Source organism: Vicugna pacos, chromosome 35 (assembly GCF_048564905.1).
Source record: "Vicugna pacos chromosome 35, VicPac4, whole genome shotgun sequence".
NCBI classification, from domain to species: domain Eukaryota; kingdom Metazoa; phylum Chordata; class Mammalia; order Artiodactyla; family Camelidae; genus Vicugna; species Vicugna pacos.
The window spans coordinates 29289128-29313106 of NC_133021.1; the positions used below are offsets into that span (position 1 = coordinate 29289128).

Genomic DNA, 23979 nt, shown 5'->3' on the forward strand with positions numbered 1-23979 from the left:
CTCTCTGTCTCGGAGTTTCACTGCTCTAGGCACCTCATGTAAGAGGAATTATGCAATATTTGGCCCTGTCTGGCTTACTTCACTTAGCATGATGTTTCCAAGGTCCATCCAGGTTGTAGATGGATGTCTCAGAACGTTCTTTTCAAGGCTGAATCATATTCCCACATGGATAGACCTCATAGTGTTCATTCATTTGGCAGTCGATGGACACTTGGTTGCTTCCACCTTTGGGCCACTGTAATTAATGCTGCAAACACGGGAGCAGAGTCCCTGCTTTCCATTTTGGGGGCTTTATAACTAGGAGTAGGGGTGTTGGATCAGATGGTAATCCCATGTTTAAGCATTTGGGGAGCTGCCAAACTGTTCTGCCCAGTGACTGCGCCATCTTACAGTACCATCAGCAATGTGTGAGAGATCCAGAGTCCACGTCCTTGCCAACACTTGCTATTTTGTGGTTTTAAATAACAGTTATCCCAGTGGGGATGAATTTAAATACTTAAGACATAGAGGATGTGGGCTTTGATTTGTACTCTTATCTGAGCCCCCAGATTGCTAGGGTTGGGCCTGGTCTTATCATTATAATAATGTTGGAGAGGTGTTTTAGCTTCCTGGGGCCACCATAACAAATTACCAAAATCTGGGTGGGTTAAACAACAGAAGTTTGCCCTTTCACAGTTCTGGATGCCAGAAGTTTGAAGTCAAGGTGTTAGCAGGGCCAGGCTCCCTCCTAGGGCTCCAAGGGAGGTTTCCTTGCCTCTTCCAGCTTCTGGCGGCTCCCAGCATCCCTTGGCTGGTGGCAGCATCACTCCACTCTCTGCCTCTGTCTCCATGGCCTCTTCCCTGTGTCTGTGTGCCCTTTTCTGACTCTTACAAGGACACCCTCATTGGATTTAGGGCCCACTTTAATTCAGTATAACCCTAGCTCGACCCTCAGTTATATCTGCAAAGACCTTATTTCCAAATAAGTTCACGTTCTGAGGCTCTAGGTGGATGTGAATTTGCAGGGAGACACTATTTAATCCACTCTAAGACGTAATTCCCTTCTCAACGCTCCATTCCACTAACAACATGGAGCCAGCATGTAGCAATGGTGCAGTAGAGGTGAGAGGTCAGGAGAATGGCCACAGATTCACAGCCAAGAGCTGCTCAGATAGGCTCCTAGTGCAATGAATGTGGTGGCGGTCAGTTCGCTCTGGCTCAGATAGTGAGAAATACACTAGTCTTTGATTTTCTAGAACCAAGCTTATTTGCTCTTAAACTCCTGTATCTACTTTGTTCTGTAAATATCCTTCATCTTAGCACCCCAGTGTTACTCATCAGACTGTTTAAACAGTTTCTTTTGGGTTGGTAGGCAATTGAGATCTTTGGTTCAGTCACTTCAAAGTCCCACCCCGAGTCTTTCTCTACCTTCCCCTCTGCAGAGTAGAGATGGTGCTGTGCGTAGGGCCAGCGATGGGGCCTCCTGGCATCAGGAGAGTGCGGGAGCAAGGACGGTACTGGGGGAAATTCTGTTAACAAGCAGTTGATGTTCGGGGAGTGTCTCCAGTACCGGTACAGGGAGATGCACAGGGTCGGGTGGCACCTGTACTCCTTCAGGATGCTCAGAGCACTGCTGACACAGGGGCTGGGTCAGGCACACGGTGCCAGGCCTGCTCAGTGTGGCTGCAGGCAGAGAGACTGGGCGGCCGCAGGCAGGAGGGGCGGCCCAGAACCTTGTCACCTACACCTTAAAATTGCTGGCCAGGAGCAGGAACTGGCTCTGAGTCAGTCTCCTGACGTCAAATTTGCAGAGATTCTGAAACTCGCAGTAGACTTGCTTGCTTGCTGACCCCACGCCACTCCCTGACACTGAGGATGAGGATGGGAGGTCTGATGCTGAGATAATCTGGGCCAGAAAAACTGATCTTGGGGACCCTGGCTCAGATAAGGTTCACCTGGTTCACATAGGGAGCCAGCTCATCGAGGTAGAGAGGGAAGGAGGGCTTGGGTATGGGCACAGAGCTGTACACTCTCCATAGAAGTAGGGGTGCCACCCTCAAAAGAACTGATCTGCAGAGGAAGGCATCGTACGCTGCTTCATGGGGGTATTTTGTCTCAGTATATTTTTCACATTTGCTTGTGTGAATAATCACTGGCCCAGAATTCTTTGTGGGATTCAAGTCACTGTTTAGGATGTCATGAAGTTCTGAAAGATTTGAAACCCTTGGGAAATTCAGTTCCTTCCAGATGTCCTTTGTCAGATTCTTGGTGTCAATAAGAATAGGAAATAGATTGTGGATATTCAACTTGAATTTGTCACAGCTTTCTGGGAGAGGCCTGAAGAACTTCTCGTGGAGATGCACCAGATCCATCATCACATTATGTCCCACTAAGGGCTGCTTCTGAGCTTTCACCAGCATCTGGAAAAACACAGAGAAACCCCTCATAAAGAGGAGAATCTTCTCTTCCAACAGCTCTCTCGATCACAAGAGGTGTTCTCAAGGTACCAGCGATGCTGTTTACTCATTTTCTTCACTATCACCCCCAGTCTCTCAGCATCGTGGAGACGTCGGGGAGGGCCTTCCTCAGCACGAGCTGGACATCAAAGGCTTGGAAGCCAGTGATATTAAGGAGGATCATCCAGTCGCCTTCCTCGACCTGGTCCAGCCAGCGTGTCACCTCTTCAATCACCACCTTGATCTGGTCTTTCTGCAGAGAACTGAGAACTCTCCGTTTCCCAGTCAGGATGTTGTGTTTAATTGTCTTCTCCTGTCCTTCGTTCATATATGGGATTCCTTTTTTGAGAAACTTGTTATAGTTGAAGCCATACTGATTCAAAAACTGAATGCTGGAAGCCTGGAAAGAGAGCTCTGAATCCAAAATCCCAAACATTGTAGGGAAGAGAAAGAAGTTACACGAATGGGCTACACATTTATTTAACTCTCCTTCAATACTGGAGGACACTGACAATCCTGTCTGACAGATTGGGAATTACTGAACACTGACGAGTCTTTAGATACCACTCCGACGGCAAGTCAAAAAAGACTGATCTGCTGGGGCCTGGACAGGTTAGAACGAAGGCCTATGAATTCTATATCCAGGAAGGCCGTGCCCAGGACGAGCTCCTGCGGCAGCTGGAGGCTCTGCTCGAACTGGTCGGCGCCCACGTGCACGGCCACGCAGCTCGGCCGAGGGCGCCCGGTGCGGCCACTTGCTGCCACGCGCTCCGGCCGTGCCGCCGCCGCGCCCCACCAGCCCGGAGCCTCCGTCTGGGCGGCCGGCTGCGCTGTCCACCCGCCGCCCCTAGGTGTTCGCCCTTACCTCTTAGGGTTTTTTAAAATGTTTAAAAGGTTTCATCATTAAGAATAGTATTTTGTAGAAGTGCTCTAGTTTTCTAAGAATTTTAAACATGAACTAGTATTAAAATTAATTAATTTTTACATTTATTAAGGTGATCATGTCGATATCTTTTAAATCTATTAATATGATGATTACATATGTAACACAGCCATGTTAATATTGATCATGTTGGACATTACTTCTCTAGTACTTATTTATCTTATAGCTGGAAGTTTTTACCTTTTGATCGCCTTTATGCAATTCCTCCCTGCCTCTGATAACCACAAATCTGATCTCTTTCTTGTTTGTTTTGAAGTACAATTGACCTACAACACTATTTTAGTTCCCGGTACACAACATACTGATTTGATACTTCTGTATGTTTCAAATGATCACCATGATAAGTCTAGTCATCTGTCACCATATTAAGATATTACATAATTATTGACCATATTCCCCACACTGTACTTTTCATACCTGTGGACTCATTTATTTTGTAACTGAAAGTTTGTACATTTTAATCTTTCTCACCTGTCACATCATTACATCCCTTTTTAATTTATCTTTGCTCTTCTTTAGGTGGAAGGATAAGATACTAGTTCCAAGAATGGATTTTTGTAACCAGACTGCCTAATTTTAAATCTGCCACTTAGTAGCTTTATATTATGTGTCCTGCTCTGTAAAGTAAGAACATAAAGTTTTGATGAGGATCCAGTTAGTTAATATGTGTAAAATGATTAAACTGTGTCTGGGTTGTAGGAATCACAATATGAGTATCAGTTACCTTTCTCTTACAACCTTTTTATTCTATTTGCCTGGTTTATTTTCCATAGTTTCCCTCCACTAATTTGAAATTGATGCTCCTGATTTCCTTTTTTTAGTGGCTACTATTGAAATTTTTCCATGAATATTTGACTTATAAAGGTAAAAACCAAAATAAAGCCTTTCTAGAAAACAAGATTTGTTTCTAGAAAGCAAGGTTCTAAGAAGACTTTAATCACCTTTCCCCTGATAAACATACTATTTTTGTCTCACATTTAAATTGTCACTTTTGATGAAAATCTCAGTAATTGGATACTAATAATATTTTATACAGGCATAATTTAAATTTACATATTTTTAGAATATTATTTTCTTTCTGTGTTTTAAAGTTAATGTTCTATTTTCTTCTGACTTACATTGTTGTATTTAAGCTATATGCAGTATATCAATTGTCCTTCTTTTGTAACAATTCTATTTGGTTTTCCAACACTTTTATTATAAATAAAATTTACATACAAAACATACAATAATGTGCATAGATTTAATTAAGTTCAATGAATGTTGCCAAATACATATGTCCATGTAACAACCACCCCTAAAATTTTCTTCTCCCCAGAAAGTTTCCCTCATATCTGTGCATTCAGTCTTCACAGCCCCTCCCCTTATAACCACTGATCTGATTTCTATCAACATCAGTTAGTTTTGACTATTATAGAACTTTTAACTCTTATGGAACTTTATATTTACAGAACTAAACTCTAGGTATTATTTTATATTTGACTTCTTTCACTAAATATAATACCTATATGAAGCATCTGTGCTCTTGAGTGTATCTTCAGTTTGCTTTTTTTCTTTTTTTTTTTTTTTTTACTGCTAAGTAGTATTCCATTGCAGGCATCACCAAAATTTGATTATCCATCATCTCTTAAACATGTTCCTATTTCTAGTGCCTGGCTATTGTGAATAAATCAATTATTAACATCAGGTAAAATTCTCTTGAGGACATATGTTTTTACTTCTTTTAGTTAAATTCCTGGGAGTTCAACTACAGAGCATTGGGTAGGCACATCTTTAAGTCACAATAGTCCTTGGACTGTCCATTTCCTTCCCTGTAATGTCCATGTCAGGCTTTGTTATTACAGTTATGATAGCCTCATAAAACTAATTGAGGAAGTGTTCTGTCTTCCTCCTTTTCAAGATACTTCTTGTAAAAATGGCCATTATTCATTTGACAGGATTCACCAGTGTATCTGGGTCTGGACTTTTCTTTGCAGGAAGATATAGTATTACAAATCTATTATTTTAATAAATGGTTTTCATATGTTCTATTTCTTGTGGTGTCAGATAAATAGAATTTTTTGAGAAATGTGTAAATTTTTACCTGATTTGCCACTGACTTTGAGTCTTAGATAATATTCCTTTATTCTTGCAAGGTCTGGGGAGTGTATAGTGGTATCCCCTCTTTTGTTCCTGATATTCATAATTTTTTCTATTTTTTCTCATCATCTTTTGAAATTTATTGACACTTGTTTTTATGTATGACATATCTGTGACTGCTTTGTGTGCATTTGAGAAAAACATCTGTTCAGTTACTGGGTGTAATGTTTGGGGAACAGAACTTCTATAGCCTTTTTAACTTCTTGTCTGCTTATTTAACTCATTTCTGTAAGAAGAGTCAAAATTTCACAAATTTAGCTTTAAATTTGGTCTATTTCTCCCTTTAGTTTTGTCAGTTTTGCTTCATTTTTTGGAAGTTCTGCTATTAGGCACATACACATTTAAGATTTTATGTTTTCCTGTTGAGATTACCCCTTTATCAGTATAATATTTCCCTTCTAGCTCTGCTAGTGCTTCTTATCTGAAAATCTACTTAGTTTGATACACATTTAGCCTCTTACATGCTCTCACGTGTTTGATGGTTTACTTTTTTATATAGCCTGATAATCTCTGCTTTTTAGTTAAAATGTTTGATTCATTTACATTTAATGTAGTTATTGATATATTTGGGGTTAATTCTACCATCTTTCTACTTGTTTTCTGTCTCATTTACTGTTGTCCTATTGTTTTCTCTTTTCATGCCTTCTTTTGAGATATGTATACTCCTATATATTTATATATATACACATATATGGATACATATTGCCTATTCTGTGTATATATATGTGTATGTATATGTATGTGTATGTATGTATGTGTGTGTATGTGTGTGTGTGTGTGTGTATATAGCCTATTCTAATATCCGGGGAATATGTAAGAATGTTGGTTAGTATGCATGATCAATTATAATAAGTCTGGATTAATATCTTTTTTAAAAGAGTGTTAATTTTTGTTACAACAGGAAGTTAATTCACTGGTATCTACTTGATTTTCCTGAAACTCAGTTTGAGTTTTTGTCAAGGAACATTACAGTAACTTTTGGACACAGTGTTTCCTCTAAGGTATAATTGCACTGGTGCATCAGCTGAATGCCCAGCATGTTAACAAGTTCCTTCCAGTATGATTGAGTCAGAACACCAGCATTTCCTGGAACTGTGAAGTCTCTTAGTTCCACTCTCAGTATTGCAGCAGCCACTCTCTGCTAGGCAATGTGGAATTTCTCCCTCACCTTAAACAAGGAACACGTTCTCAGGGGTCTCTCTCTTCATTGCCTCCTCCTTTCTGGCCACATGTCCTACAAAGTTCAGCTTCTTCCGTAGCCTTGAACTGTTTCAGCTTCCTCGTGTCAGTGAGATCAAGATGCTCTGCTTTAGCTCTGCTTTGCTCTGCTGCATGTGAGAGTCTCTCCCCAGGTGGAGGGCTGGGGTGAAGGTGGTGCTCACCTCATGTGTTTCCCTTCTCTCCAGGATGACAGTCCTGAGCTACCTATGGTTTAAGATCTGTACACAGTTGTTTCATATATTTTACCCCATTGTGAAATTATTCATGGCAGGAAGTTAAGTCCAACATTCAGTTCTTGCATTGTGGCTGGAAATTGAAGCTTTTTTTAAACAATGTTTTCTCTTTTTGTTTCCTTATGTTTCATTGTAGATTTCTTATTCATTTCCTTTGGGTACTTCCTGAAGCTGTGGTTTCATATTTTTCATCATGAATTAGTGGGAAAATTTTATTTATTTAAATATTGCCCCCCCCCAAACCTTGGCTCTCAGTGATCCTTATTCTTATCTTATGGAACTCTCCTGATACATTTGTTAAGACTCCCTACCCTCATCCAGTATTTCAGCTGATCCAGGTTGCTTGCTAGGTGAGGGATAAAGATCCTCTGATTCCTGGGGCATCTGTGGCTTTTGTTGCCTTGCCCTTGTCTTGCTGTGGTTGCTGCAATTGTCTGTTTATTCTAGTGTAGGCATGGAAGTACATACTCATGAGCCTTGTATCCAACAAACGCATAATATAAGCCTTGGTATATAATGTTCAAAAGCTAAAAGAAATATTTAACAGAGCCTGTATTTTTCCTAACAGCAAAATAACCAGAAATGTGCAACAGATGATTATATGATATATGTACTTTTTGTAGAAACCAAAACCAAAACAAACAAAAATCTAGAAACAGCTCAAATACCTATCAACAGAAGACTAGGAAAGTAAATTACATTGTATTAACAATGGAATATTCCACATGAGTGACTCTTCATTATCCACAGCTACAACATCTGCAGGCTGATTAGAAATATAATACTAAGTGAAACAACACATTTCAGAAGACCAAGTACAGCATGATATCAAAAATACATAGAAATTACATTGTATTTTGGAAAGGACAGAATGGAAGTGTTCCTAGAATGCCAACCCTCCCATTGAGAAAAATGTGAAAAGCCAGATACATTATAAAAATAAAGCAATCTTATTCTTACCGGCGAAAGGGGGTGGGAAGGGATAAATTTGGGAGTTTGAGATTTACAAATGTTAGCCACTATATATAAAAATAGATTTTGTTAAAGTTTCTGCTGTATAGCACAGGGAACTACATTCAATATCTTGTAATAACCTTTAATGAAAAAGAATATGAAAGCGAATATATGGCTGTATGTGCATGACTGGGATATTGTGCTGTGCACCAGAAATTGACACATTGTAACTGACTGTACTTCAGTAAGAAATTAATAAAAAGTTTAAAAAAACATTTAAACACACCATAGAGCTGCAGAAGCAATAAAGGCTAAAGATAGTCAAATTCTAAAGAGCAGACAAGCTTTCAGGGGTCAGATGAGAACCTGAACTTTCCATAGAGGTCGTTTTCAATCCTGAACATGTCAGTACTAAGAATCTGATCTTAGACCAGAGTACTCCTCCTAGGAAGGGGGGATATGCGAATTTTGGTTATTTGAAGGTTTTCCTCGTACTTTCTTACACTGCTCTAAAGTTTTGAATATATTTGTTTCAATGTTTACTATGTTTATTATAATACTCTATTTTTAAACAAATTTTGACAGTTTTTAAACTGTCAGTTGATAATTTTACTTCATCTGTTAACACATTTGTTTTGTTTTCCCCCTTAATTCATTTAAATGGGATAAAATTATTTAAAGAGTCTGAATTTGAAATCTCTATTTTATATAGAGGATTTGGTGTAGGTTCAAGCAGTGAGTTTGGGATCTTCCCTGGGTTCTAATCTATCACATATTGATCGAAATTGCTTTGTATTTATAGATTAATTGAGGAAAATTGACTTCCTATAACAGTTGTCACTCACCTATTCATGTCCTATGTTATATATTTCAATAATATTTTGTAATTTTGTGCAAGAAGATCTGGTATATCTTTTGTTAAATCTTTTCCTGAAGGCTTCGCAGTTTTGTTCCCAGTATATAGAGGGTTGTGTTTTCCACTAAATTTTATGTTTATTGCTTAAGTATATAGATATTCTTGATTTTTATGTATTTGTTTTGTGTCAGTAACCTTAATGATCTCCTATGAATTATAACCATTCATATAAATAATATCTTGAATTTTCTATACAGATAAGTATATCATCTGAAAAAAGAGGAGATAAATTATTGAGTTTGTCTCTTCCTTCCTAAAATATACATTGCTTATTTTTACCTCCTGTCTTCTTATATTAGCTAGAATCTCCAGGAAAATGTCAAATAGCCAGGATGATAGGAGTCACTCTTGTCTTGTTCCTGATTCTAGTGGGAGTGTTTCTGAGTTTCTTGTGATACGTTTTAGGTAAATGACATTAACTGTATTAAGCAAGTGTTATTCTATCAACATTTGTGAAGAGACTATTTTTACTTAAGAACTGGTTTAGAATGTGTTTAGGTTTCCCTGTTCTAAGCTCTGGGGATACAATTGTGAACTCGTCTGAAGAAAGTTGTCCACTTCTTTGTTCCCTTTGAGTGTGGTAGCTTCATCTCTTCCTGTTTCACTAGTTCCTTGTTAACTCAGTTCCTTCTTCCTCTTCAGGATGCTACATAGATGCCACTTCCCGTTGAAGGCCACATCTGATCCCTCAGGTCTCAGTCGGGGCTGTCCCCTTGGTCTTCCCACAGTGTGCTAGACTTTACCCATCCTTCCCCTCCTCACTTAGGACTGCGGTCATCTGCTGTCTTGTCCTCCTCCCCAGAGGTCTGCAAGTAAATGCTGAGTCTGGTTCCCTGTTGTATCTTCAGTGACTGGGAAAGTACCTGGCAGGAATTAGGTACTTAATATTTGTTTAATTGATTCATTAATGGCTTACTCTATTTTCCTAGTATGTTTTGGGCTGAGGCACAGCATTTGATTATTTCTTTTTCTGCCTAAACTTATAATCACTTTGCACTTTGGTATAAGAAGTTTGGCTTATTTATGACCAAAATCAGGCCCAGCGTATCTAAAATAGAAATGTGTGTGTTGAGAAAGCTGTTTAATTCCCCACGCTGGGACTTCTCTGTGAGAAGCTATGAGGGAAACGCCTCTCTCGTTTCTTACCTCAAAGATCTCTATTTCTCCTAAACAAATACTTTGTTTTTCTCCAATGGACAGGGTGACACATGAAGCTGACTATATTGTCTATTTCACATTGTTTGGGAAACTTAGAACCAAATTGCAACTTACTTCTACCCAGGATGTACAACATTATAGTATCTTTTTTTTCCACTTAATTTCTCTTTATCTTTTGTATTTGTACCTTTGTTTTTTCCCTCTCCTCGATATCATTACATTGTATTTTATATTGTTGAATGATGTGTTTCTCTGTAACCTACCTTAAATCTTTTTTCAACCAAGCAAGGTAAAACATTATCAGTATAATATATTATTGAAAGCATTCTCACCATTTTAACCTACTTTAAATGCTGCTAGCAGATTTGTCTTTCATCAGGACATGTATAATTATGTCTTACTCTTGTATAAAATACCTCATTGACTTCCCATTGCTTTATTTATTTATTTATTTATTTATTGGGAGGTAATTAGATTTATTTATTTAAACTTTTTTTTTTTTTTAAATGTAGGTACTGGGGATTGAACCCAGGACCTCATGCATGCTAGGCACACACTCTACTACTGAGCTCTACCTTCCTCCACCCATTGCTTCTAAAATGAGATGCAAAATTCTTAGAAAGGTGCTCGTGGCTTTTCGTGGCACCCTTTATCAGTGCTTTCTTGACCTATGATCATTTAAACGTCTGTATTTGATAAACCATTTGGAATATAAAATATACAAATAAATGTCTATGAAAATATACTGGTTTATCTTTCTATCAAAATTACAGAGTGAAACACTTTCTTTTTACAATAGTGAGCTTGGGGATAGTTTTATTCTTGTTTGTTTTGATTTGTTTTTTCCCCAGTGATATGTAGTTGACTGTATTTGGCAAGAAATGGAAATTCTAGAAAGTGTATTGTTATTGCAGAAAAAATGGAGAAGGAGCAAGACAGAGTATAACCATCAGCTGTTCATCTCTTGTTTAAATAACTAATAAAACCTTAATGTGCTATGTCCTATGGAACAAACTGCTGTATATATAAATTAACTCAGAGTCCAGAAGAACATGTACCTACAGTCACCAAGTTTGAAATGACTTTAAATGAAAGTGGTAAATTTTTCAGAAAAAAAATTTAAGAATATTTTCAGGATTCAAACTGAATCTTCCCCACTTTATCAACCCCTTTATTTTTCTTCCTACATCTCAAGCAGAAATATTATGTCAATTCTGATAAATACAGAAAATCATAATTTGGGAAAAATAACTTGACTTGTTCACCAGTACTGGAGAGGAAATGATAAGTTTTGTAATGAAAGGCTATATTCCTTTGCTAAAATGCCAAAAAAAAAAAAAAGGTATTTAATTCCACCTTTATAACAGGATCTGAAAAGAGAAGTATGTTGAAGAAGAATTTGCAGAGCATCTGTGGGTCGGGAGGGTTAAACTTTCTTATACTTAATTGACAAATATTCTAATTTGAGAAAAGTCATAAGCAATAACAAAAATTAACAGCTTGAAACAGGACGGAGTAATCCCAGCTCAAACTGGTTTGTGCATTGTCTGAAGCAATGTTATACATTTACACTTGTGTGAATTCAGGTATGTTTGTTTAAATATAAGGTGCATTATAGGACACTTTATGTACTTAGTTATCCAACAAATATTTCCTCGGACTGTTAGGTATGCCGTAAAATTATCTCACTTGAAATTATATACATACATAGTCTCTGCCAAGTTGAATACCATACATTGATAACATAGTTATATATTATATGCCCTTCCATTTGATGTCTTTTCATACCATTTTCTCCACATGAGACAAAAAGATTTCTAGTATAGGTTAAAATGCAGTGGTATATATTCCAAATACATCACCATGTGTTACAAATAGACTGAGAATAGGAGGAACCTTGAAGTCTAGTCACTTTGTATCCCTTACTAACTATATGAAACCTAGACTAAGCTGAGCTGCATTGCCAGACAGGACCACAGTAAGATGGCTAGTATGTTCTAATTAAATCAAACTGTGTTGTGCAAACTCCATGAATTTTTATCTTTGGCAATGCCCTTTCATCAGCATTGCTGTCTGGCAGCTGACCCCACCACTACAATGAAATCGCTTTGCCAATACCCTTCAACTTGGTATTTTGAAATAGTATCTTCTAGTCTCTTCCAATCCAGATTATACATATTTGGAATCTTTGCCAAGTTGGGTACCCTAGAGTAGTCCAAGTCATCTGCCTGGATTCTTTCATCCCTTCTTTTTTTTTTTTTAATATTATTTTTGTTTAATATTGTGGTTAAATTCATTTCTCATTCCCTATGAAGTTATTTTTGTGTTTTTTTTTTTTTAATTGAAGCACAGTCAGTTACAGTGTGTCAATTTCTGGGAGTCAGCACAGTGCCCCCCTCTTGTTCTACATTCCTTCTCACCTCTCAGGCCACTTCTCAGTCTGTCCCTTGAGCTCCTCCTCCTTTGGCATCCCTGGAATTCTTATCACTTGGCTTTCTCTTGAAGAGCTCATCATTATGTTTCTGTAACTTGCTCCCAACTCCCATCATTGTGGTCTCTCCACTGATCACTTTTCCTGAGAACCAGACCAGATCCTGGCCTCTCTTCTGTTTTGTCCAACTGAGTTCTTGGATGAACGTGTCCCAAACCAACCACACCATCACTCACTATGCAAAACTTGCACCTCCCTGTAGCCCCCAGGGAGATGAGTTGGGCAACTATGCACCTCAGAACCCCAGTGAGAAGTACCCTCTCCTTTTGAGCACTGAATGTGTTCTATTCATCCTGTTCAATAAGACTTAGGTCACTCTTCTCACCTTGGTCAGTATAGGGATTGGAATTTCCTTAGGCCTGTGTCTTCGCTTAAACTTTCTTAAAATACAGTCTCTTATCAACTGATTTGTGAGGAAGCTTTGCTCCTTCCCCGTACACTCTGCAAAACCTGGCTGCCAGTTTAACCAGGGAAGATGCAGTTCTGTAAAACACTCCAGCTCTTCACGTGTCTCTGTCATTTGGGTGTTCTCTGTATTTTCCGTGGCTGACAGTGTTCTCTGCTTACATCTTGTATGTTTACTGTGCCTATCAGAGGAGCCATGTATACTTTTGGTTTAGAAGTAGAAACCAATATTGTCTCCCATTGCAAAGTGCCATGATCTTTGGTCTGTCATGTTTGCGGCACCACTGGTAAAAGGATGTTCTATTTTGTCACATTTGAACCCGTTCTCATCCAGGCTACCATTTACTTCAGAACTGAATTTAGTCTAAAAGCCTAGTTCATTTTTTGCATGTTTGCCCGTCTGTGTAAGAATACGGCAGCAAGATAGAAATGACCTATGTAGGTTTAAGGCATCCTTGTGGTCCTTGTTCTATGCTAAGCCAACCATCAGTTTTTGAGTTGATCCCTTTATAACCTAAATGCTCAGACTAACCTGTCCACAACACTCTATGTACCTGGCCCCAAAGAAAGGATTAAGATCTTCTTAGAATAAGGAATTCTATGTCTCTGTGTATGTGTACGTTTAGAAACTCAAGTTAAACTTTCCATGAATTTAATAAAATTGATTTAACAATGGGAACCTTGTTCAAAAGACTGCCCAAGGGCTGTAGACCATTTTCATGACAGTGGAGAGACATTTTTCTCATTATTCATGTTTAAAGGGGTTAATTATGATAGCTAAGTGTTACAGTAACTGTGAGCAATTTCTCAATATTCTATTGAAATTTTTTTAAAAAGTATTCATTGGCCATTGTAGTCTTTAAGACATCAGGGTCACAAAAGACATCAGGGTCACAAAATATCATTCATTAGGGAGTGTTTTGCTGCCCCCAAAGACAAAACAGTAAAATCACCCTGAAGACAGCTGATTCTGAATGAAGGAGGTGTTTACCAGAAAGTACTAATTTTAAAACATGCAGTAACTTTGAAAAATTTCTAAGAAGATAAAAATGTATATGTTAGAAGCCCATGAAAAAACTGAACTTGCATTTCCCACCCTGATGTCAAGTCTCCATAGGCATGAACATTTAGATAGTATATGACATTAAACCTATTGAAAGAATTTCTTTAAAACACATTTCCAATACACCTGTTCAATGTATTTCTTTAAGACACATCTCCTTGATTTGAAAGCCATATAAATATATATCCCTATGCAGAATTTCCTAACAAGTCAGTAGGATATTTATGGCATCCCTGGAATAGCTATAAGATTCTCACTAAGATAGCTATAAGATTCTCAGTAAGATAGTACTTGCTCCCCCAATACCGAGTAGAAACTTCTGAATTAGCAGGCTAAATGTCTAGTGGAATCGTGGGGCTCATATATTTCCTGAAGCCTCTTTAAAGTTCAATGTCAGGATTTTGTATTTGATTAAGACGAACAATATTCTAATTGTACTCAGGCAGCACTGGCAACCGTAAAAATATTCTTTCTTCTTCATTTAAAACAGAACAGAAACAAGCACCTGCTATCCTGTGCAAATTTGTATTTTACCTCACCTGTGTCCTCAGTGCATTCTAGTATCCACAACGAGACCAGAATATTTCATACTGTCCCAGCATATTTGTCATAAAAATGTGTAACTATAAAGTAAGATAATGAATTTTTTTTAAAAAGCATTATCATTGGTTTTTTCGGGCAGCTCTACATGTTTTTCCCATCTGCATGTATTTTCAGCTCTACATAGCTTTCTAGAACTCTTCTTTAAAAGGAAAGAATGGGGGGAAAGCCCCATGAAATTACAGAATGCTTCAGGAAAATAAAATCTCTCTTCAGTTAAGTCTTTTGAAAAATCTGTGCATGACGCTTTCCAAGCCAAAGCATGGGTTGGTTTTAGTGCATTTGATGCTGTGACAAAGTAACCTAATTAGCACGTTGGTGTAATTTACCACTGTTTCATTAACACTGATTGCCTAACTACCTGGGAAGTTAACATGGCTTCTTGAGTACTTGACCAGCCGTATTTTTCCTCCACTACAGCTGTTTGTGGGAATGGAGCATTCATTACCAACAGAAAAATAATTCTGATAAAGGTGATAATACAAGAAAAATATGTAGTTTTGTTCTGTGCCTCTTTTCCATTTTTAATTGGTTTGCATTTAGGATGAAACCTCAAGTGACAGCATGGTTACCTGGCATCCAGCGAAAGGTTTGCCAATTTAGAAAGCTAAATCATGGTCATTTAATTTATACTAAATCATTTTGGTTTGAAAATCTGACCTTAAAGAGTGAAATACATTAAAGTCCATGACATTACGACTACTTTTGGCTTTCAGGGATCCGACAAGTTGTGCAGAAATAGTGAAATCCATTTAAATGGCTTGAGGTAGGGATGGGGGAAATGCTTTTAAATATATAGAAACTTACAAGCAAAGATAAGTTAAACACTGTCCCATTAGTAAGAGTGACTTTCTTTCATGTTTTTCGCCACTGGCAAAAATCCATGTACATTTTATTTTTCACTCCTTAATCACCCCACCCCCCACTATGTGGCATGACGCGTCAGCACAGTAGTCATGTTAGAGCAGTAGGATGAACTAAAGACACCCAGTCCTTTAATAGGAGAACCAGTGCTACCTACCACTGTGGAAGCGATGCTTCAGATGGAGAAGCAAACCTGTAGAAAATCCGTACTCCATACAGCTTTGTGATAGCTACATATCAAAGTAGCCCATAACTGCTCATCTGAAAAGATGATTTAGAAAACAACAACAAAAATGCTTGCTGTAAATTCTGGGTAGGCCATCCACATCCCGACAGAAGAAGGATGGGCTTAATTATCTTTCCTAATTCCTCGGCTGTAGAATGACAATCAGCTGCACGTTAAGTAACCATTTTACTCTTGTTGCTAAAATTAAAGCGGTTTTCTATAGGAGACGCCTTACATGAATTTTGCCATGGAGACCAAATTTATCTCTACAATTTTTAGCTCCTTGCCCAGTTCATAAATCTGAAAATTAACTTACTGGATTTGGTTGCAGACTTTTTATATTAATCTTTCATCCTTCTTAGATCTTTCTGGTGCTTATGGAAACTTCTTCCTGGGCCCTTCTGCCTCTTGAATTATTCTCAATACTACATGCTCAAAAAATAAGTAAATAAATAAGGTATCAAAGGAAAAGTGGAGGCCCAGGCAATCTTGGTATTTCCATCATTCCTAGAATTCTTGACGTTGATGAGTTAAAGGAAAAGACAGGAGAGAGTGTGTCTTGGTGAAGAGGACGAGACATTAAGGAGTGTACAAGATGGCACAAAACAGATAACAATAGTAAAAATATTGATAATAACTATTATTATTATTCAGATTTAGAAAAAGAAAAAAGGGGGAAAAAAACCCAAACAGTAATCAAACCCATCAGCCTGAGCTATGGTGTATCAATTAAAGTGGAAAGGAATTACATGCAAATGCTTTAAATAGGAAATATAGAATACCTTTCCACTGATGATTTTTAGTTGTCAGGACAAGTGAGACCCAAACAGCAGACAGAATGGTCCCAGCATGCTTGTTGCCTTTTTTTGTTTGCACAGTAGCTGTCAATTCCAGCCTTGCAGGTAGTGGAACCCAGCGGGAGGCAGGGGCGGGACCCAACCACGCAGCCTGAACTGAGAGCAAATTTAAATTACTGAGCCTTTTTTTGCCTTTTTTATTTTTCTACTCTGCGACAAACTGAAAAGATTCCAGCACGCTAATTTAACCACCCTGCTTCTTCTTTGCCTTTCTTTTCTTTTTTTTTTTTTTTTGTCTCCCTGCTTCCAGGATAATTAAAAGAGAAACCTGTAAAGGCAACATTCCTGTGACCGAGTTGGTGCTGCAACGTGCTGGTAAGAAAATAAATTTAATTTTTTTAATCTTTTTTTTTTTTTTTTTGCTTTGCTTTTTTTTTTTTTTAAGAGCTGAAGGCTTTGTCTGTCTAATGCAGTCATAAGCGTGGCTTCCCTGCCGTGAGGGGTTAGCATGTAATGAAAAGGTGTAATTGCTTGATATGTGACCTTCGCGTCATACTTATAATGGATAATAACAGCATTCCTGGATACCCTGATGATGCTTCTCTCTGCGAATTGAGGAGTCACCAGCTGCAACAGGGCTAAGACTGTCGCACTATGGCAATGAGTTGTTGATCGTTTAGGGTTGGCATTTCAGTGTCCTGTCAGGGAGAATTCCTGAGTTCTCCAGGTTACTCTCTGGCAGGGGTATTACGGATTTTAATAGGTCCCTTACAGACCACAACTGTTTTGTTATTTACTAGCCAAATAGGAAGTACAATGAGGAAACTTTTTTTTTAAGTAACACTGAAATTATCCTCGACTTTCGTAATCCAGATAATGAAACAGACTACAGTGAGTTCTGAGTAGCGTTATTTTAATCCCTTTTCTCTACAGCTCATCAGGAGTTCATTAGACAGTTAACTCTGGACAGCCCCCATCATTGGGGGAACTTGAACTTGAGATGCCAACTTTATTCTTTAAAAGGGCAAATTTTCATGCATCCCGATTAAGTTCAACAAGTATTTGAATCTGTTTCTCTGGAACTGGGAATGAGAATGGTCTTGCCTGTTATTCTGTTATGGGGAGAAACTGAAGCTAAATGGTGTGAGTTTTCAGCAACTGGCTCTTCTTACTCCTGTTAGAACTGATCAGATCATTTAGGACACATTTCAAAATGCATGGCTGTTGACAATGAGATAAAGTTTTCAAGGTTAAGTGTCCTATGATCAATGTATTTCTCTTCCTTCCATGCATGTAGGTTTTGTCTATGTCAATTTGCACCCGTAGTCAGTACGTTTTAGACTGCATATGAATATTAGAAAGAAAGAAGAAGACAGAAATCAGCTTTCTTGCAAACCAAATATGTCATTCGAGAATATATTCATTTGGCAAACTTAATTTGAGCTTACCCAGATTCCAGCCTCAGAAGCTGGAAGACACAAGGAAAGGTGTAGGTTGGTCAGTGAGTGTCCTTGAATCTGGGGCAAGAAACTTATGGACCAATTTTCTCTTTTATCACCTTTAAAAACATATATGAAATATCAAGGTTTTGTTTTTTTTTTTCTGTCCTCTGTTGTTGTTTGTAAACTATGGAGGTTTTGGTTTTGTGCTTTTGGCTTTGGTTTTTAAAACATAAGTAAAAAACAAATGGGGAGATTGTGAAAAAGAGAATGTAGTTACCAAATGCCCATTGAGACCTTTCTAAAGAAAAATTTTGGACGTTGAGAAAGATTGTATGCCATTTGCACCTGGTAGACAATGTGGCATTCCATACACTGGTAACATTCAGTCCCTAGTCTCTGGAGCTGTTCTGTGCAATTGTGTCATTCCCACAGTTAATAGCTCTGAACCATCCTGCCCCTAGGTCCTCACCGATGCCCCCAGATCACTTGAAATGTCTAAAAAGACCTTGGAACATTAGAAAATGTCAATTGTTAGAATAATTTCTACCTCTTTACAACAAGAGAAAACACTATGGATTTAATAGTTCATTTTTAAAATCTGTTTTTATCTACCAGTAACTGTCTATTAGGGACATTTCAGTTATAATTGGAATAAATTGTTGCCCAGTAACAAGCAACTAACTCTGAAGCTACTTTGCAGAGGAATCAGTGACTAGAAACAGCTACAAAGAGGTAAAGGCAAGTCAGACCATAGGCCTTGCATTTCTTAATTTTAGAATAAAAATATTCATTTTTTAATAGTTTCATTATTCTACTTTAATTTCTTGACTTTTCAACTCATGGTGCCTCTTCTATGAAAATTTCTAATTGACCAAAAACCCTTATGTGAAAAATCAAGGCCAGGAGATCTTTGAAAACATTTTCTTTTCTGATTCAAAATAAGAATGAGGAAGAATGAGCACAACCTCTCAGACTAGGGACACTAACAAGATTCTGGGCAAGAAATACCATTACATGTGAAGAACTGCTTTCATCTCTTGCAGAACGTAATGTAAAATTATGGGTTTCACTGTCCAACTCTGTCATTTGAACTGGTAATCAGTCCATAATTCTATAGATCGCTGCCATTAAAATGCCGCTTTCCCCCTTTAGTAAAATATTGAATAACCCTGAACTGACTTTAGTTAGATTTTTACTGTCTCCATTTTTTTTTTTTCAAGAGAAAAAGAACCAGGAATATCCCCAAATCCTGGTACCTAAGCAGATCTAACATCAGAAAGTCTTTGCTTCTGCCCTGGTTGAGGTGCTCTGACATTACAAGTTCAAAAGCAAGATTCTTCAACATCGGTTCTGCATTTACAGCTTAGCTCTTATGGTGATCGGAAGTAGTTCTCACCTTATAATTGCACAGGTGTTGAAACAGAAAATACCCTATGCAGAGAGTAAACACTGTTATTTTACACACAGATATACAAACAGACAAAATTATCTAGGATGCTAGGGTGAAGATATCAAGGTGGTAATAAAAGTATAAGTGATGCTTTCTGAAAATATGACATTGGACATTTGCTCAATTCATTATAAATGTTTGGTAGGTGTCAGCTGTGTTAGGATCTATGGGAAATTGAACAATGAAAAAGCCAAATCTTGGTGATCCAGGGAATTGCAATGTAGCAAAAGTTTAACTGGTAGACTGGAAAGTGTAATTTGATTAATTAGCCTGTGACGAACTTAACATTGTGTTAGCCTCTCGGGATCAAGAAAAATGATAACTTTCTGTTTCTGACCTCTGGGAACTGGCATGTTTTTCACTCTTGCTTCAGTTCATCCATGTGTGTTTTCTATTTCTGATGTTTTTAAAAGATGATGATTATTATGCAGATAGCCAATATCCATACTGTTTAATATTATAAAAGACAAGCAAGAAGTACTGAACTGGATATCAGGAGATACCCACCTGAATCCCTAAATACCCACTGACTTTGTTACTTAATCTTCTTGGGGCTCTGTCTCCTCATCTTTACATAGAGGAAGTGACCTCATCCAACAGTAAAAATTTTCAATTCCACCGACATAAAGATGGGTAACTTCCAAGGAAGGGAAAGGGGAATGTCAGCAATGGAAGGGGTTGTGATCCAGTGGTTTGAACAAAATACAAGAGAATTATCAATGAATAAATTGCAAGCCCTAGCCTCTGCATTTGGGCTAAGTTGATGGGTGGTCATGCCAATCCTTGGTTTCATACCTTTTGACCTACTGACATGGTAATGCTGGCAGGACTAGAGAGAAACATTGCAGTAGAATAGCACATGTATTAAAAAAAAAAAAGAGCTTTTCTACCATCTATTGAAATGCTTCCTACATGGGACCATGAAAATAAAGAGACTATCTCTTTCCTTAAAATTGAAATATATAACAATGTTTTTCTAAAACACAGAAAAATATTATTACGGGTATAACAGTACCATCTTTGCCAACAGTTGGCATTACTGGTCTTTTCAGTTTTAGTCTTCCTCATGGGATGTGGTGGTATCTCACTATGGTTTTAATCAGCTTTCCCCAGAGAAGCAATTGCCTTAAACATCTTGCCATGTGCTCATTGGCTTATTGTGAAGTGTCTGTCCAACCCTTTTCCAACCCATTTTGTATTGTGCTGTGTGCTCTCTCGATATTGAGTTGTAGGAGTTCTTCTCATATTTTGATTCGAAGTCTTTAAAATATGAATATGAAAAATATTTTCTCCCAATATTTTTTAATGGTGTCTTTCAGGAAGCCAATATTTTAGTATTTGGATTAAACCAGATTAAACATACCATATAATCAATGTACCCATTATTTTCTTCTTTTATGGCTCATGCTTTTTGTGTGTTCTCAGAAATATTTGCCTATTGAAAGATGACAAAGATTTTTCTTCTATTCATTCCTCTACGTATTTTAGAATTTTAGTTTTTACATATAAATCTATGATCCATCTTAATGTTTACGTTTGATATGATGTAAAAATCTAGGTTCAGTTTTTATATAGATATCCAATTGCTCCAGCATCATTACTGAAAACCTTTCTCTTTCCACCGTTTAATTACTTTTGACCAAATTTGCCAAAATTCATTTGACCATGTGTGTGTTGAAAACAGGCAATATAACTTCTCTAACTTCGTTTTTCTTTTTCAAAATTGTTCTGGTTTTTCTGAGTTGTTCTCATTTTCATATAAATTTTAGTAGTAACTTATAAAATGTTTCCCCAAATGAAAAGCCTGCTGAAATTTTTATTGGAATTGCATTGAATATATAGTTCCATTTGTAGAACTGACGTTTCAACTGCGTTGAATCTTCCATCCATAAACATTTATTTAGTTGTTTGCCATGTATTTAGTTAGTCTTTAGTTTCAGCAATGGCTTATAGTTTTGAGTATACAAGGATTTCACCAGCTTGTTAAATTGATCCCTAAGTCTATAATATTTTGGGATATTATTAAAGTGGAATGGCATTTCATTTTTCAGCTTTTGTTGTTGTTGTATATAAATACCATTGGTGTTTGTATACTGCCTCCTATACTGCTGTCTTGACAAATTCACTTATTAGCGTACTAGATATTTTTTACACACGTATCTTAGGATTTTCTAAACACACTATCTACTCTTTGATCAAAACACTTCATCCTTTCCAAACTATCTTTTTATCCCTTTTCTTAACTGAAATAGCTGGGATTTCCAGTAAAATGTTGACTAGAAATAGAGTGAGCATCCTTTACTTGTTCCCAACCGTAGGGGGAAAAACATTCAATTTTCCGCCACAAAGTATATTTTTAATTGAGGTTTTTTCAAGCATAACCTTTAGCATATAAGGAAGTCACCTTCTACTCCTAGTTTGCTGAGAGCTCACACAAGAAAAGTGTGTTGTCCTTTTATATGCTGAGGATTTGATTTGCTAATGTGTTAGTAAGGATTTTTGTATCTGTTCATGAGAAATACTGCCTGGCATCTTTCTTTTCTTGTAATGTCTTTGTCTAGTGTGCTTTTAGAGGGATACTGATCTCATAAAATAGGTTGGGAAGTACTCCTTCCTCCTTTATTTTCTGAAAGATTTTGTGTAGGATTTTTTTTTTTTTTCCTTAAATGTTTGGTAGAACCGTAGCAGTAAGCTATCTGGGCCTGGAGTTTTCTTTGTGAAAAGACTTTCGGTTACAAATTCAACTTAGTTCATAGATAACAGAGTTATTTAAATTTTCTATTTCCTCTTACGTTAACTTTGGTCATTTGTGTTATTCAAGGAATTTATAGGCTCCCGCCCCTCCCCCGTGCTCGCGGGGAGAGGTGGACAAACTGTGCGGCTGCCGGAGGGGTGGCGGGGGCGGCGGGGAGCGCGCCGAGCAGCGACAGGGCTGGTCCCCCCGCCTAACAGCCGCACGTGTCTCCAGGCGGCGCTGGCCTGTAGTCGCCGTGGGCGCCTCCTGTCGGCCGGGGACGGGAGTGCAGAGAGGCCCCGGTCGCTGCCCGCGGTGCCCATGGACCGGGTGCGGATGATCATCTTGCAGCACCTGCTGGGGGCGGCCGAGTTTTGGGAGCTCCGGGACCGAGAGTGTGAACATGGCTACGCGTCAGCGTTCCCCTCCTTGCCAAGCCCCCGGCTGCAGCATTCAAAGACCCCACGGATGTTGAGCCTGGCACAGAAACATAGCAGCGGGAGCAGCAGCACCAGCACTGCCAACAGGTCTACACGCAATGAGCTGGAAAAGAATCGACGAGCTCATCTTCGCCTGCGTTTAGGAGGCTTAAAAGTTCTGATTCCGCTAGGACCAGACTGCGCCAGGCACACAACGCTAGGTTTGCCCAACAAAGCCAAAGCACACATCAAGAGACTTGAAGAAGCTGAAAGGAAGAGCCAGCACCAGCAGCTAGAGAACTTGGAAGGAGAACAGAGACTTCTGAAGCCGTGACTGGAACAGCTGCAGGGTCCTCAGGAGATGGAACGAATACGAATGGACAGCATTGGATCGACTATTTCTTCAGATCATTCTGCTTCAGAGTGAGAGGAGATTGAAGTGGGTGTTGAAAGCACAGAGTTCTTCCATGACGAAGTGGACAGTATCAGTACCACCAGCATCAGTGACATCGATGACCACCACAGCCCGCAGAGTGTCGGGAGTGAGGAGGGTTACTCCAGTTCCAGTGTCAAACTTTCATTCACTTCCTAGAACCCAGCGTGACATAACAGTGCAGGGCAAAACATTGACTGGGCCAGTTCAATCCAAACAATCTCTTAAATTGGGTTCATGATGCAGTCTTCCCTTTAAAACTAAACAAAACTATAATTGGACAAAAAGTGTCAAACGACCTCCATTTACGCAAATATTTAGCAAAAAGTGGGGCAGAGCCTCCCCAACAGAACAAATATTCATAATATTCGTATTTGAAAATCACAGTTTCTAATGGCAGCAGAAAGCTTTTGTGAAATTATCTTGATTTGATTGAGTTGATTCGAAAGAGGACATTGGAAATTCCATCCCCTTTTTCTTTTCTAGTTTGCTCACACTACACTGAGTAGACACATTTAAGGATGAGATTATGAGCCCTTCCTGAGCTTTTTAGTCCTAAAAACAAACAAAAATCAAACCTGTAGTAATGACAAGACAAGATAATCAGGCTTTAATCTTGGATGGCTAAAGAGCTATTAGAACTCAGTCTGGGACAGCTTATCATGAAGCCTGTGGATACAATTCTTTAAAAATACAACAACAACAAAACTCATGTCATGCTCTGCAAAGGAGAGACTCCCACAAAGCCTTTTGAAAGGGGTCATCGTGCAGCTGAGCTTTCTGTTGGATTCCATGCTAAGCAAGCTAACCTCACCCTGCATTGTTAGCAGTAGGGCACCCAACCGCCAGCTCAACGGTCAGCTGCCCTAAGGCCCTTGGCAGCATGGGGCAGTCCATGTGCATGACAGCCTCTACTGCACAGGGCCTCAGTTCAGACTGAGGGGCCAGACGGAAAAAGATCCACGTGCTTCTGTGTCTGTGTGGGCCAGAAGAGTTGTGCACGCAGATTTGCAGGCCAAAGGTCTGAGCCATGGCAGTATTTTTATTTCAGATTTT

General features: G+C 38.4%; 2 pseudogenes; one reads left to right on the forward strand and one right to left on the reverse strand.

Annotated features, from left to right (window-relative positions):
- Positions 1 to 1290: 1290 nt before the first annotated feature.
- Positions 1291 to 22394, reverse strand: LOC102541838 (poly(A)-specific ribonuclease PNLDC1-like; annotated as a pseudogene).
- On the forward strand, positions 22393 to 23082 carry LOC102541578 (max-interacting protein 1 pseudogene; annotated as a pseudogene).
- Positions 23083 to 23979: the final 897 nt, after the last annotated feature.